General features: G+C 42.2%; 1 long non-coding RNA gene across 1 annotated transcript; it reads right to left on the bottom strand.

Moving 5' to 3' along the window:
- Positions 1–14172: 14172 nt before the first annotated feature.
- LOC133245826 (uncharacterized) lies at positions 14173–14538 on the bottom strand. Its single transcript, XR_009735779.1, has 2 exons — positions 14425–14538; positions 14173–14315 (listed from the first exon to the last, which is right to left on the bottom strand). It is a non-coding gene; the product is annotated as an uncharacterized LOC133245826 (long non-coding RNA).
- Positions 14539–17522: the final 2984 nt, after the last annotated feature.

The following is a 17522-nucleotide window of genomic DNA, read 5'->3' as shown; positions in this document are numbered from 1 at the left end:
GCTCCTCTGTCCATGGGATTTCCCAGGCAAGAATACTGGAGTGGGTTGCCATTTCCTTCTCCAGGGGATGGATCTTCTTGACCCAGAGATCCAACCTGCCTCTCCTTCACTGGCCAGCAGATTCTTTACCACTAAGCCATATGGGAAGTCCTGCAGAAAGTATGAGACTAAACCTAAAAAGATCCATTTCTTCTTTGACTCTCTCTCTACCATGCAGTATATCATTATCTATTTCAAGAAACCAATCCTAAGGAGACAAAGAAATTCTAGGTGAACAGATAATAGGTTGTTTAGCAAGTTGTTTGACTTTGTGTTGTTTGACTTTGACTGTATGGATCATAACAAACTGTGGCAGATTCTTAGAGATGGGAATACCAGATCATCTTATCTGCCACCCACCTCCTGAGAAATCTGTATGCAGGTCAAGCAGCAACAGTTAAAACCAGACATGGAACAACAAACTGGTTCCAAATTGGGAAAGGAGTACGTCAAGGCTGTATATTGTCACCCTGATTATTTAACTTATATGCAGAGTACATCACGAGAAACGCTGGGCTGGAAGAAGCACAAACTGGAGTCAAGATTGCTGGGAGAAATACCAGTAACCTCAGATATGCAGATGACACCACCCTTATGGCAGAAAGTGAAGAAGAACTAAAGAGTCTCTTGATGAAAGTGAAAGAGGAGAGTGAAAAAGGTGGCTTAAAACTCAACATTCAGAAAATGAAGATCATGGCATCTGGTCCCATCACTTCATGGGAAATAGATGGGGAAAGAATGGACACAGTGACAGACTTAATTTTCTTGGGCTCCCAAATCACTGCAGATGGTGACTGCAGCCATGAAATTAAAAGACGCTTGCTCCTTGGAAGAAAAGCTGTGACCAACCTAGACAGCATATTAAAAACAGCAGAGATATTACTTTGCCAACAAAGGTATGTCTAGTCAAAGCTATGGTTTTTCCAGTGGTCATGTATGGATGTGAGAGTTGGACTATAAAGAAAGCTGAGCACCAAAGAATTGATGCTTTTGAACTGTGGTGTTGGAGAAAACTCTTTTGAAAGTCCCTTGGACTGCAAGGAGATCAAACCAGTCAATCCTAAAGGAAATCAATCCTGAATACTCATTGGAAGGACTGATGTTGAAGCTGAAGCTCTAATACTTTGGCCACCTGATGTGAAGAACTGACTCATTGGAAAAGACCCTGATGCTGGGAAAGATTGAAGGCAGGAGGAGAAGGGGAAAACAGAGGATGAGATGGTTGGATGGCATCACCAACTCGATGGACATGAGTTTGAGCAAGCTTCGGGGGTTGGTGATAGACAGGCAAGTCTGGTGTGCTACAGTCCATGGGGTCTCGAAGCATCGGATATGACTGAACAACTGAACTGAACTGATCTGAGGAAGCTGTTAATGATAAATAAGGTATTGTAAATACCAAATAAGATATTGATCAATATCTTCAAAACCTTTGGAGACTCCCCACAAAATTTTGGTGTAGAAATAAAATACTGATATGGGTAGACCCGTAATCTGACAGGTTAGCACATTTTATCTCTAAAATTCCTAAAAGGGATCATTAAACACTGAACTCAGAGTTTGAGGAAGATTGTCCTGGTCATTTGTGTAGAAAGAACTGGAACAAAGTGAGTGAAGATCAGTGATAAAGACCAGAATGCAGGCTGTGGAGATAAAGGGAAAGCATAAATCTAAGAAAAATCTGCTGTCTTATCCAGCAGGGTGTCAATGATGGATGCTGGGGGCGGGGGGTGAGAGGGGGTGCATACCGCTGGAAGCAGAGGGCTTCAGGCAGGAAAACCTTCCAGCTCCCCTGCTGCAACACAGGGTGACATCCTCCAGGTGAGATAATAATTTTGGCAACGATCAGCAGTATTGTTTGTTGTTTGGTCACTCAGTCGTGTCCGACTCTTTGCGACCCCATGGACTGCAGCCTGCCACGCTTCTCTAACCATGGGATTTTCCAGTCAAGAGCACTGGAGTAAGTTGCTATTTCCTTCTCTGGGGGACCTTTCCAACTCAGGAGTTGAACTCGTGTCTCCTGTGTCTCTTGCATTGGCAGGCAGATTCTTTTACCACTGAACCGCTGGGGAAGCCAGTAAATCATCAGAGCAGCAGTCAAAGGCAGCAAGCCCCAGGCCCACGATCTGAAAGGGGTTCCTTCCTCACTATTGCCCCCAAAATGTGTGGAGTAGTTATAAGTGTTCTGATTAAGGGCAACCAGGGGATGATTGGATTTTTGCCCTGAATAATAAGCATCACTGATTGATTGGCTACTCAATGGGGGCCACTTTATTAGGTACTTAACACAGCCTCGGGCTTCTGAGGTCAAACTAGTGGTAAAGAAGGCACCCACATAGTGCATCATATACTGTTTACATCATTTTTACACATGAGGAACTGAAGCTCTGAGAGGTTCTATGATTTATCACATAGTGAATAAATGGCAGAACTAGGGATTGAGCCTAAGGATCCCCAGTTCCAAGTGCATGCTCAGTATACTGAAGCACAGCATCTCAAACGTGCTGAAAGAGAAGGTGCTTGACTAATGACTGAAAAATAGTACCACTGTGAATTACAGTGATGGGTGATTACTTGGCAGCAACAGAGCCAAAACCTTTTCCCTGGTACTACTGTCACATTTAAAACATAAATTTAGAGTTCTTCTTGTGTCAGTGGTACTGGGAAACTCTGGTTATAACTCTTTGACAACCTTGTCACCACTTTGTAGATAAGTACAGTATTCTTTATTTAATATGAAACTACTTCTTGGAAAAATCAGTTTAAAACGTATTACTTAAAGTGCCCCCAAAGGTTAATTATGTATAATTAGGTATAAGCACTGCTTCCCCATGAATATGTTTTCCGAATTTTCCTTTTGGTAATGATAATGTGATTTTTCTGTGTTTCTTTTGACCCTGACTTTCAGAGCCAAATCTGATGCTCAACACAAAAATCTATCTCAGTCTGTATATTTAGAATTCTAGGTTTCTGTTATTTCCCTTGATTCTGATTTTCATTTAATTTTTCACTCATTCAGTACCTATTTGAGTACCTAACACATGTCAGATGCTTTGTCAAGTACACTGGAGACAAGATACCATGATAAATTCTATAACAAATTTATACACATGAAATAATAGAAGGACAAGATAGAAGAGTCAGATTGGTGAGGGGTTTTGAGTTAGATCTCAAAGTATGAGACTGTGTGATGGATGGAGGGTTGACTGAGGGTCAGGGGTTGAGAAAGAGCATGGCAAGTAAATTGATAATCATTTTGCTTTTTAATAGCCTTGTTGTTATTATTTGTTGTTCAGTTGCTAAGTCATATCCGATTCTTTGTGACAAAAGGAGCCTAGCAGGCTACAGTCTATGGGGTCACAAAGAGTTGGACATGACTGAAGTGACTTAGAATGCACGCATGTCCATCGAGTCAATAATGCCATCCAACCGTCTCATCCTCTGTCGCCCCCTTCTGCTGCTGCCTTCAGTCTTTCCCCGCATCAGGGTCTTTTCCAGTGAGTCAGCTGTTCAGATCAGGTGGCCAAAGTACTGGAGCTTCAGTCCTTCCGGTGAATATTCAGGGTTGATTTCTTTTAGGATTGACTGGTTTCATCTTCTTGCTGTCCAAGGGACTCTCAAGAATCTTCTCCAGCACCACAATTCGAAAGCATCATTTCTTTGGCGCTCAGCCATCTTGATGGTCTAACTCTCACATCCATACATGACTACTGGAAAAAACATAGCTTTGACAGTACAGACCTTTGTCGGCAAAGTGATGTCTCTGCAAAGTGATGTCTCTGCTTTTTACTACGCTCTCTAGGTTTGTCACAGCTTTTCTTCCAAGGAGCAAGCGTCTTTTAATTTTGTGGCTACAGTCACAGTCCACAGCGATTTTGGAGCCCAAGAAAATAAAATCTGTCACTGTTCCTACTTTTCCCCCACGTTTTTGCCATGAAGTGATAGGACTGGAGGCTTCCCAGGTGACACCAGTGGTAAAGAACCTGCCTGCCAAAGCAGGAGAGGTGAGAGACCTGGGTTCGATCCCTGGGTTGAGAAGATCTCCTGGAGGAGGGCACAGCAAGCCACTCCAGTATTCTTGCCTGGAGAATCCCATGGACAGAGGAGCCTGACCTGCTACGGTCCGTAGCGTCGCAAAGAATCGGACACGACTGAAGCAACTTAGTAAGCATGCCTGCACGATGGGACCAGATGCCATGATCTTAGTTTTTTGAATGTTGAGTTTTAAGCCAGCTTTTTCACTCTCCTCTTTCACACTCATCAAGAGGCTCTTTTGTTCCTCTTCACTTTCTGCCATTAGACGGGTGTCATCAGCATATCTGAGGTTGTAGATATTTCTCCTGGCAATCTTAGTTTCAGCTTCTGTTTCATACAGCCCAGCATTTCATGTGATGGCCTCTGATAAGTTAAACAAGAAGGGTGACAAACACAACTTGACGTACCCCTTCCGCAATTTTGGACGAGCCCGTTGTTACATGTTCAGTGATATGTTGTTTCCTTTAGGATTGACTAGTTTGATCTTGCTGTCCAAGGGACTCTCAGGCGTCTTCTCCAGCACCACAATTTGCAAGCATCCATTCTTCTGCATTCAGCCTTCTTTATGGTCCAACTTTCACATCCATACAGGACTACTGAATAAATCATAGCTTTGACTATATGGACCTCCGTTGGCAAAGTGATGTCTCTCCTTTTTAAATTTTATTAACCTTACTGAGTAAATATATTTTGATAAAAATCTGTCTCAGAAAGAGATGGAAGAGGATAGAATAGATAGACTGGCAGATTATCGTGCCAGTGGGTTCTTATGCATTTGGGGCAAAATAGAGGCACACAGCTGAGCAAAGCCTGAGTGTACAGACTCAAAGTTGCCGTATAACACAGGGAGCTCAGATCAGTGCTCTGTCACGACCTAGAGGGAAGGGTGGGATGAGGGAGTGGGAGGGAGATTCAAGACGGAGGGAGTATATGTCTATTTACGGTTGATTCACTGCAGAAGTACGGTTGTTGTACTGCAGAAGCCAAGACAATATTGTAAAGCAATTATCATCTAATTAAAAATAAATTAAAAAAAAGAGTGAAAGGTACATTGACTTGCACATCCAGGGCTCGTCCCCACCCCGTCCTGTCCATCTCTCCTCATTGCTCTTTTTCTCCATGGTCACACCCTATGCCGTCCTCTCTGACTGCTCTCCCAGGATGTAAGCATACGTCTCAGCAGATTTTATTTACTAGTGATAAATGCAGTTCAGTTCAGTCTTTTAACCTATCATCATTGATTCTACTTTTTCTCACATAAGAAAATGTACCCCCTTAAATTGGGCTTCCCAGGTGGAGCTAGTGGTAAAGAACCCGCCTGCCAGTGCAGGAGAAGCAGGTCGGATCCCTGGGTCGGGAAGATCCCCTGGAGGAGGGCATGGCAACCCCATCCAGTATTCTTGCCTAGAGAATCCCATGGACAGAGGAGCCTGGTGGGCTACGGTCCATGGGGTCACAAGGAGTCGGACATGACCAAAGCGAGTTATCTCACACGCATGCACCCCCTGAAATGCTGAGTTGGCTGTATTGCATTGTTGCCCCAGGTATACAGTTAACCCTACTGTGCTCTAACCCTCCTGTCTGTTCCTCACTCCTTGACAATCAATTTGCTTTGAGGGGAGCATGGAGTAAAAGCCTGGACTTTGAAGTCAGATCTAACTTTGAATTCATGCTCACTCACTTACTAGCTGTGTCATTCTGGCAAGTTCCCTAGCCTCTGAACCTCAGTTTCCACTTGCATAAAGTGGTGACATTAAATCAGCCTTTCAAAGTTGGTGAAGTAATATATACATGGGGGTCTAGCAGGTTGTCTGGCTGTGGTAGCTTCAATACATTGTGTTGCTGTTTTAGTAGCTAAGTCATACTAAAGTACACTAACATACTTAGTCAAGAGTAGCTAAGCTGACTCTTGCGACCCCATGGACTGTAGCTCGCCAGACTTCTCTGTCCATGGGATTCTCCAGGCAAGGATACTAGAGTGGGTTGCTGTGCCCTCCTCCAGGGGATCTTCCTGACCCAGGGGTCGTACCCACATCTCCTGCATTGGCAAGCAGATTCTTTGCCACTGAGCCACCAGCCATGCTAAACTATTAATGCTGCTTCACTACATATATAATTATTGTCACAATGAGATTCATTCTTCTTAACCTTTTCCCCTGCTCTCTTTCAAAAAAAAAAAAAAGTTTTCTTTAAAAAGTATTTTACTGACTAAACCTCATATTTACTTTTAAAAGATTTCTTAAAAGGTCCTCTATCCCCTCCCCACCCCACCCCCACTTTCCCAGAGATTTCAGCCTTCCTTCTCTTCTCCCTTGGCACCCTCTCCCGATCTGCCAAGTCTTCCCCACGTAGAGATCCTATCCCCTCTGTCTGTTTGTCCACATTGGAACATAAGCACCCCAGGGCAGAAAACTTGTCTTTCTACATATTTGTCAAGCATTGTGTGCATATAGAGATGAGCTCAATATATAACAAATATAATACAGTCAGAATGCCTTACGCATTTAATAGATACCTTAGGTGCTACCTCTTTGTTCTAATTATACCAACCCTATGGACATGAGATGTATAAAGAGAGGCCTGGCTACAAAGCAATAAAATTATGGTTTTGGCTGCTCTGCATCAGTAACAGGCTATCAGTGGATGGGTAGCCAAGGTGTTTCCTACCCTGCTCACTTTCTAAGAGCAGAGCCTCAGCTATCACACTAGGGGTCATACTCAGAAGGCTACCCAGCATCCAAAGACGAGCCCAGTGCACCTTCTGTAGCATCAGCCATGGCCGGGCTGCTGAAACCCCCAAGTGCAGTTTCTCTAGTACAAGAAGGTCGTGCTTCACAACTGCTTGCCTTTGTGTGTTTGTGGTGTTCAGTCACTAAGTCATGACCAACTCTTTGCGACCCTGTGGACTGCAGCCTGCCAGGCTTCCCTGTCCCTCACTATCTCCTGGAGTTTGCCCAAGTTCATGTCCATCAAGATGGAGATGCCATCGAACCATCTCATCCTTTGTCACCCCTTTCTCCTCCCACCTTCAACCTTTCCCAGCATCAGGGTCTTTTCCAGTGAGTCAGTTCTTCACATCAGGTGGCCAAAGTATTGGAGCTTCAGCTTCAGCATCAGTCCTTCCAATGAATATTCAGGACTGATTTCCTTTAGAATTGACTGATTTGATCTCCTTGAAGTCCAAGAGAATCTCAAGGCTCCTAGAAATTGCCTTTTCCTTACTTGTTTTGACTTGAAGAGGCATAAAACTGATGGTCCCTTTCGTAAAGTTTTGGCTGACTTGTCATTTCTTTTTAAAATGTTTTCAAATTGTGTGTATAAAATATTTCCAACATATAGAAAAGAACCAAAAGATAATATGATACCTATGTACCCAGTACCTAGATTTAAAAAATGTTAATATTTTCCCATGTTTTCATCAACCCTTTCTTTTGTTTTTAAATGCTACAAACACAGAGAAAATCACCATTCCTACTTTGTCCCTCCATCCCTCAAGGTTTCTTTCAGTTGGTCTAGCTCATTCACATCTAAGGTTTTTATCTACTATGCATGAAATTATCTATATGCTTTGTATTATGTTACAAGTGTTTTACTTCTTATTTAAATATTTGAGCTTCCCAGGTGGCTCAGTGGTAAAGAATCTGCCTATCAAACAGGAGATGCTGGTTCGATCCCTGGGTCAGGAAGATATCCTGGAGAAGGAAATGGCAATCCACTCCAGATTTCTTGCCTGGGAAATCCCATGGACAGAGGAACCTGGCAGGGTACAGTCCATGAGGTTGCAAAGAGTTGGATACAACTTAGCAACTAAACCACACCATGTATTATGTTGCAAGTGCTTTACTTCTTTTTAAAATGTTTATTAAAATATAATTGATTTGCTATGTTTTGTTAGCTTCAGGTAAACAGCAAAGTGATTCAGTTTTTTATATATATAAACTTTTAAAAATTCTTTTCCTTGCTATGTTATCACAAGATGTTGAGTATAGTTCCCTGTGCTATACAATAGGTCCTCGCTGGTTATGTTTTATGTATAGTAGTGTGCGTATTTTGGAGAAGGCGATGGCACCCCCACTCCAGTACTCTTGCCTGGAAAATCCTATGGACAGAGGAGCCTGGTAGGCTGCAGTCCATGGGGTAGCTAAGAGTCAGGCACGACTGAGCGACTTCACTTTCACGTTTTACTTTCATGCACTGGAGAAGGAAGTGGTAACCCACTCCACTATTCTTTCCTGGAGAATCCCAGGGACAGAGTAGCCTGGTGGGCTGCTGTCTGTGGGGTCACACAGAGTCGGACACGACTGAAGTGACTTAGCAGCAGCAGCAGTGCATATTTTAACCCCAAACTCCTAATTTATCCCTCAAATATTTTAAAAATTTATATCATCCCTGGTGTAATTGTATATATCTTGCTGTACCTTGCTTTTTCTTACCATATTCTATTTTTGAGATTCATCTGTGTTGATATGTGTGGATTTAGTTTATTCCTTTTAGCTCCTGAAATAGTAGTCCATGGTTATAGCCACCCATTCACCTTTGGAGGGGCAGTTCGACCATTCATGCTGTCAGGCGAGTATATTCTCCTCAGTTCTGTCTCATCACAACAAAGATTTGGAGTGACGGACATTAAAGCCCTCGGCATGTCACAGCTCTCGGCTCTTGGACAGACCGTGTTATAGCTCTTAGACAAATCAGTGTTACAGCTCAGTGTTACAGCTCTATTTTATTTAGAAGATAGCAGGAAAATCCATCCTCGAGGCGTGAGGGCACGTTGATCCAAAGATGTAAGAGAAGAGCGCCCCAGCGTGCGGGAGTGAGAGCGAGTGACCCCCAGCCCTTTGGCTCCTCTTTTTATATGTTTTCCCCCCCTACCCTGGGCCTGCCCTACGTAAATTGGGCCAGCCAGGAGTGTTGTTTGTTCTACCTGAGGTCCTCACTCTGGTCCTCAGACCTTCCTTTGTTCTATTTTTGCGGGCTTTTCTCTTCCTTATCTTTTAGCCACCACCATTCTAGACTCCTTTTCCCTATTCTAACTACCTAACAATGCCTTTTTGCTGTTCTAAGCAGTACAGCAGTGAACATTTGTGAACATTTATAAACATGGTTTCATCTAGTCAAGGCTATGGTTTTTCCTGTGGTCATGTACGGATGTGAGAATTGGACTGTGAAGAAGGCTGAGCGCCGAAGAATTGATGCTTGTGAACTGTGGTCTTGGAGAAGACTCTTGAGAGTCCCTTGGACTGCAAAGAGATCCAACCAGTCCATTCTGAAGGAGATCAGCCCTGGGATTTCTTTGGAAGGAATGATGCTAAAGCTGAGACTCCAGTACTTTGGCCACCTCATGCAAAGAGCTGACTCATTGGAAAAGACTGTGATGCTGGGAGGGATTGAGGGCAGGAGGAGAAGGGGACGACAGAGGATGAGATGGCTGGATGGCATCACTGACTCGATGGACGTGAGTCTCAGTGAACTCCGGGAGTTGGTAATGGACAGGGAGACCTGGCGTGCTGCGATTCATGGGGTCGCAAAGAGTCAGACACGACTGAGCAACTGATCTGATCTGATCTGATAAACACAGTTTCTAGGGCATGAACTTCTCCAGGCAGAATTGGGTAGACAACACCTTAGGCTCTGAAACCCAGTTGCCTGTTCCAAATCTGTGTTCCACCACAAAGTCACAACAGTGTGATCCTGGGTGTGTTACTTAATTTGTCCATGCCCAGTTTCCTCTTCAGTAAAATTAGAATAATGATAACACGTCCTTCAAGAAAATAAAGCTATGAGAGGAAGCATTCAGTGTATGATAGCAGTCGTTATTATTAGGAGCAGTTCTAAGCATCTGTGGCTTTACTAGGTAATCCCAAATTGATTTTCAGTTGATTGCAACAGTATCACCAGCTCACCAGCGTTATCTTAGTTTGTTCCCCACATCCTCACCAGGGCTTGGCATTTAGCACTGTGACTTCCTTACTCTTTTCAAATTCAAGAAGATCCAAGAATGAGCTAGGCTACTGGGAGGAAAGAGAGGGGTGCTGGTGGAGTGATCAGGGGGTCAGCTGACCTCCATGAGGAAAATAATAAGTGGCAGATTTAGGAAAATGGAGGAATGTGAATTATTTTAGGTGGGAAGAAAAAGATCGTTTATAGAGTCTGACTCACTGGAAGGTCTGGGGATTTACAGAAAATAAGATGTCACAAAACTAAGGAATAACGTTAACAGAGGGCGTGTATAAGGTGGAACTGTGAAAGTGTTAGTTGCTCAGTCACGTCCAACTCTTTGTGACCCCAAGGACTGTAGCCCACCAGGCTCCGCTGTCCATGGAATTCTCCAGGCAAGAATACTGGAGTAGGTGGCCATTTCCTTCTCCAGGAGATCTTCCCGACCCAGAGACAGAACCCTGGTCTCCTGCTTTGCAGACAGATTCTTTACCCTTGGAGCCACCAGGGAATAATGTGAGGGGAAGAGAAACCCCACTGACACGGGGAGATAAGGACACTGAGTTTCCAAAAAAGAAGTCAATTGAAACAGTATTTTTTTTTTTTTTCTGAAGACCAGCAGACCAGAGTCACCTCTGTGATAAAGCATCAGCACCTGCAACCTCTCTGATTTGTTCGTTTCACTCAATTCCTGCAGCCCCTGCTGTCCTGCAGACCCTGATTCCATCACACCTGTGTGGCTACAGTGACTGACCATGGCATGCTGAAGCAGACCGGCAAGGCAGGTGTTAGCACTCCTGTTTTATCAGTGCAAGGACTAAGGCTCAGACAAATTCACTGACCTGCTCAAGATTGTACATCTTTAAAGCTGTGAAATGGAAACCAGAGCCTGGGTGTTCTGATTCCGAGTCTAGGGCTCTTTGCGTGAAAAAGAATTGATAATCATCTGAAATCTTTCGTTCTCAACTCAGATCTTCAGAGGGTCACGTTTGTCTCCCCAAGACAATCACTATTCTTTTTGACTTTCAAGGACTTTCATTAGTAACTCTTTTTTCTCTCTCAATCCTCTTTCCTATCACCTTCTTAGCCACACTCTAACCTCTCCACCCAGGACACATCTTGTCTGATTTGTGAGTTCACTAAGTTCTTTCCCACCTCTGTGCTTTGTTCATGCCATTCCCCTCTCTTAGAGAAATTTCCCTTCTTTCTCCATCTTTTTAGGCCCAGTTTGGCACCCCACTCCAGTGCTCTTGCCTGGAAAATCCCATGGACGGAGCTAGCCTGGTGGGCTGCCGTTTATGGGGTGGCACAGAGTCGGACACGGCAGTAGCAGTAAGTCTTATATATTCTGTGATTGCCCCAGGGAACACTTTCTGAACTGCCACATTGGATATTTCATCATGAAATATGACTCTATTGTACATTCTCTTGATGTCCTCAAAGTGTTACCCTATGCAACAAAATGCAGAGTAGATCACTGCACGGTTGTTTGTTTGCTTTTTTTTTTTTTAACCAACTACTTATTTTTATATAGGGATCTTCCAGTTTTCCTTAGACTAACACTAAACATACTTCATAAAATATGAAAGATACTTGATAAAACATGAAACATACTGACGAAATATGAAGGGATCAGAATTAATAGGAAATACAAAGTATGAAGGCTTGGAAGTTAGAAAAATCAGTAGTCAACGATAAAATTCCCTAAGCCGTGATAGAAAATTTAAATGACAAACGCATAAGGCAAGCTGGTTAAAAAGATGCAGAAACAGAGATCAGCACCAGATTGAAACAGCTTTTTCTGTTCCTTCTCTGATGGCTCTGGATTTCTGGCATTCTGCAAAACCAAGGAAGTGACTTCTAATCACTACTTAACAAATAGGCTCCCCCATGCTCAGAAATAAGTAGTATTAGTCTGCAAATGATGATCACTTTGTGTTCTCATGCAGCCAAGGTTGTATTCAGTATGTTACGAACTGATGCAAAAGTTTGTGTGCATATTCAATTTTCCAAACTTAATGAGCATCTCATATATGTAGAGATATCAAGAGGAGCATTACCCTTGCCCTTTGGGGAGTGGAAGTGTGTGCAGTTAGGAGAAAGTACTCATATTTATGCACAAGTAAATTGGTCCTTTGCAGAGCAATGTGTGAACTAATGTAAGTTCACATAACTTACGTTAGTATTTATGTATTTCCATACTAGAGGTATGGATATACTGGAGGTTATCGGAGGTAACACTGATACAAACAATTAAGTGGAAGATTTCCAAAACAAAGTCAGTAAGAAATATATACTTCATTTCATGTAAAAGAAGAGGAAAACAGTGTAATGTCTGCAAGGTATTGGAAGCGGAAACACATACATTATCACAATTCACCCAGTAGAGAATGTGGTGTTAGTATTGCTGCAGAAGCCAATTCTGACTGCATGTTGAAACTGTTTCTTTGACTTGCTTTTCATTGTTTTTGTTGCTATAATCGTACATAATGGCCTGCCTCAGAGAATCCTGCTCATCTGCCTGACTGTTGAACTAAAGTACCTTTATTCAGGACCCTGTCCACCTGTAGATGACAGGAAGGAAGAAACATATCCCCTGCCTGAGGCTTGCCATTCTAGGAGATATTTGCAAGATTAACGGCCTTCTTACATTGTTTCCTCACCTCTCCCCATCTCCAATCCATAAGATAACCTGACATCCAGACCCTGACAAGACAGTTATTTTGAGACATTAGTTTGCCATCTTCTGGGCCTGCCAGCTCTCTGAATGAAGTCCTATTTCTTGCCTCAACACCTGTCTCTGATTCATTGCCCGGTTGTATGGTAAGCTTGGACCCTGTAACAGTATTAATGTTCCCATTTGATAATAGGTGATTGGAGAAGGCAGTGGCACCCCACTCCAGTACTCTTGCCTGGAAAATCCCATGGGTGAAAGAGCCTGGTGCGCCGAGTCCATGGGGTTGCGAAGAGTTGGACACGACTTCACTTTCACTTTTCACTTTCATGCATTGGAGAAGGAAATGGCAACCCACTCCAGTGTTCTTGCCTGGAGAATCCCAGGGACGGGGGAGCCTGGTGGGCTGTGGTCTATGGGGTCACACAGAGTCAGACACGACTGAAGCGACTTAGCAGCAGCAGCAGCAACAGACATTTAAATTAACTTTCCCTAAGTCATACAGCAAGTTACTGGCATAGCTAAAACAAATGATATTTTGGGAACAGTCTACATCATGAAACACTGAAGCTGTATATTTTTCAATGCATGCAAGTACTCCCAGATACTCCTTAAACAACAAGTAAAAAACTAAAATATATTCGTAAAATATTTGTTTTACAAGTAGTGCAAATGACAGAAGACGATGCTTTCTTATCCCCCTCGGTCAGGAAATCAGAGAATATTAAATACACACACACACACCACACACAAAACCCAAGATTCATTAACAGTGTTTCCTGAGGAAGAATATAGACTTCCAGACGGTGCCAGAATTCCACATTACTGCCTGAATTCAAAGATTAAGGGTGTGTTTTGCCCACACCCTACATTTTTGGGAACATAGGCCTTGCCATTATGTAAGGTCTACTCACAAGGCTAACATGACTCTCCTCTTCATGGGAGAGCCCTTCTTCTGATCCATAACATACATATTTTTATATGTACCTCATCTATTAACCAAACTGACAGATTATCACCCAGATTAACACGAATCTATTTATCTCTACAACTGCCAGCTCCTGTAAATGGTAGCAGTTACACAAGACAGAAAGATCTCTTGGAATGATCTGCAGACTTGCTTCAGTCATCCACAGAGCCATAAAATGGGATGGATTCAGAATAGAGAAGTGACTGCTTTTGAATATGATATAATTTTTCTCCCAGACCAGTTCTGAGCAGCTCGCACACTACAGCCCTGCAGTTTAGTATGGGCCTTTGTTGGGGCTTATATTTCCCACCTGTATTCCTTTTTCTTTCTTCAGCAAGTCTGTCTTTGTGCCAACTGCTAAATAACCATAAATTTTGTTCTTATAAACCTTAATGAATGCTTGGCCAAGATGCTGTAACTATTGGCTTCTACATTGGAGCATAAATGGAAAGGAAAAAAAAAAAAAGTGCGCACTGTGAAAAACTGGATAAAATGGAAAAAAAGATCACAGCAAACCCAAAGTCGCAATTTGCCTTTAATGTGAAGGAGGCCTTGTTTTCACGGTGTGGCAGCTCTCAGGGGTTTTAATCTCAAAGTAGCTGATCAATTTAAGGTAAGTGGCAGGCATTTGGCCTGGTTCCCAGGCTTTGCTTTGCTGCTCTGAGAAAAGAAAGGATTCAGTCAGACACACAGACAACAGGCATCATCAGCGGCTCCCACATTCCAAGCATTTTAACACAGATTAGGTTGGCATGATTCTACTGTTTACCGAAATCTCCTAGCTGTTGCATTTTTCCTTCTCCTTGCCACGGTTATCCAAGATGGTTTTCTCAGGTCAGGACCTTCATATGCCAAATAGCTTGCAAGGCTGCAAAGGAAAACAGAAGAGCATGGGTCAAGACGTCTGATTAAAATGCTGTTTCACTGGCTCACTGCAAAATACGAGACTGCAGACAGCAGGTAATTGAGCACTGAACTTTTTGCCTTAGGCGTGCATCGAGACAGGAACTGTTTTACATGCATTCCTGAGAGGGGAAGAAAACGAAGATAATTTCTTTAACAAGGACAAACTTAATTCAGCCAGAAGTACCCCATGGATTAGCAGGGTGACTGGTGGTTAGTTTCTCTTCAGATTTTATAAGCAGGAGCCATATTACATATGTTAAGCAAAATTGTAACCAATAAAGTCTGTGTGTTAAACATTTCAGATTAATTATTCTTCATTTTTTCAGAACAGTAATATTAAATGAGCTCGACAGTTCCCTTACCAATATCTTATTTTCCTAGCAAAAGTGAATTTCTTAATCCATTTGACCTGTAACCTAAGTTACATAAAATATGTATTCAATGAATCAGACCAAAAAATATATAAAAATTGTTTTCCATGTGTTTTTGGCTATATCATGCTTTTGTACAAATTTTGTATTTTTAAGTACATTTTCATTGTCTTAAAGATACTTTGTCTTTAATATACTCAAGATGCCTCTCCCCTTACTCATCCTTATGGCATATTTCTATGTGTGTTTTTTTCTCAGAATTTTATCAAAACAAGTAACTGATATGAATTTTTAAATATAATTTTTCTAGCTATTAAACTTTTTAAGCACAGTGTCCAAATTATTACACTTTCTAAATCCAAAGTGCCTTAATGTTTCATAAATTTACATTGACATGCTTCTTCCGAAAATAATATTGTTGCAATTAAGTAGTTTATGCTAAGAATAAATACTTTTTTGTGGGAGGCATACCTACAGCATGTAGGATCTTAGTTCTCTGACCAGGGATTGAACCTGTACCTCCTGCACTGAGAGTGCAGAGTCAACCACTGGACCACCAGGGAGGTCCCAAGAATATATATTCTCGTCAATAAGGGTTAGCTTAGAAACTAATGCAATTATATGCATTTATTTTAATTTCAGGTATTTCCCTGGTGGCTCAGACAGTAAAGAATCTGCCTGCAATTCAAGAGACCTGAGGATCTTCCCTGGGTCAGGAAGATCCCCTGGAGTAGGAAATGGCAACCCACTCCAGTATTCTTGCATAAAGAATTCCATGGACAGAGGAGCTTGGTGGGCTACGGTTCACAGGGTCACAAAGAGTCAGACATGACTAAGTGACTAACACACACATATTGCATATGCAAGGGTGTTTAAAAAAAAAATACTTTGTTTCCTCATTGATTAAAAATAAAAGGGGATAAGTAAGAAAGCAACTTATAGCCATCATTCTGCTTCTGCTAGATGTATCTGAGATGTGATGTCTGGAACTGCAGTAGCCATCCTGCAACCGTGCCAGGAGCTAACCTGAGAGACCAGCTTGACAAGCTGAGGATGGCAGGCAGAGAAGATGAAAAGAACATGGTTCTTAATTAGGCCACTGAGCTACAGAACGGAAAATCCTGGGAGCACCCAACTTGAGACTTCTTCTTATGTGATATAATAAATTCCCTTTCATTCACTCAACAGTATTTATTGAGCACCTACCATGAGAGGATGCTCTAGGTACCCTATTATAGGTGTTCGGAAAAAGGAAGTGTTAGTTGCTCAGTTGTGTCCAACTCTCTGTGACTCCATGAACTATTGCCTGCCAGGCTCCTCTGTCCATGGGGTTTTCCAGGCAAGAATACTGGAGTGAGTTGCCATGCCCTTCTCCAAGGGATCTTGACCTAGGGATCAAACTGAGGTCTCCTGCGTTGCAGGCAGATTCTTTACTATTTGAACTACCTGAGAAGCAAGGATTTGGAATATGTTGATAAATAAAGCACACAAGAGCCTTACTCTGGTAGAAGTAACATTCCAGCTGAGATAGATAAATTAAAAACATAAATAAGAAAATACTACACTATCTTAGGAAGTGGTAAGCAGGGAAATGTGAAAATAGAGCATGGTGAAATGAATCAGGACTGCTGGGATAGAGGGAACAGTTTTGGCTGAATAAAGTGAGAATTGGTCAGCCTCACTGAAGAAGGGAGATTTGAGCAAACACTTGAAGGAAATGAAGTTTTCTTGAAGGCATACAATGTGGGGATTTGGGGCTTTTTATTTTTCTTTTTGTTTCAAATCCACTAAATGAGGAAGACAAGTGAAGAGATTGAGACAAAAAGGGAGAAATTGATGTTGATTTGGGATATATCTGATCCCAGTTCCACTTCAGATCCTCCTCATTCTTGAGAGCCAAAACATTCCTTCCTTTGCTTAAGTTGCAACTGGCTTTCTGTAACTTGCCACTGAAAGGGGACAGACTAGTACATTTTAAATTGGTCATATGAACTGTCTCTGCTTCTACAGACCACAAGTCCAAGTAGCCACTTAGACCATAGTTCCATCCTGTGTATAATGAGCTCTGAGTTTCACACTGGAGGTATCTAGGGAATGGTAGTCAGGACAGTGTGATATTGGTCAAAGGAGAGGCGAGTAAATCAAGGTAACAGAGTAGAGAACCCAGAAATAGACCCCCATAAATAAACTGATTTTTGACAAAAGAACAAAGGCAAAACAGTAGAGCAAAGATAGTCTTTTCAACAAATGATGTTGGAACAACGTCCACACGCTAAAAGAAAAAAAGAAAGGATCTAGACAAGAACCTTACACCCTTCACAAAAGCTGACGTAAGATGAGTCATATAGCTAAATGTAAAACCTAAAACTATAAACTCCTAGAAGATAACAGAAGAAAACCTAAGTGATTACGGCACTGACTTTTTCCACACAACAGTAAAGGAATGATCCATGAAAAAAAGAATGGATAAACTGAACTTCACTGAAATTAAAATTTTCTGCTCTGCAAAATATCAGGAGGATGATAAGACCAGCCATAGACTGGAAGAAAGCACGTGTAAAAGACATCCCTGATAATGGATTGTTATTCT

This window comes from Bos javanicus, chromosome 4, assembly GCF_032452875.1.
Source record: "Bos javanicus breed banteng chromosome 4, ARS-OSU_banteng_1.0, whole genome shotgun sequence".
Lineage (NCBI taxonomy): Eukaryota > Metazoa > Chordata > Mammalia > Artiodactyla > Bovidae > Bos > Bos javanicus.
Note: the sequence above shows the minus strand (reverse complement) of the source record. Positions and strands in the feature narration are given on the sequence as shown.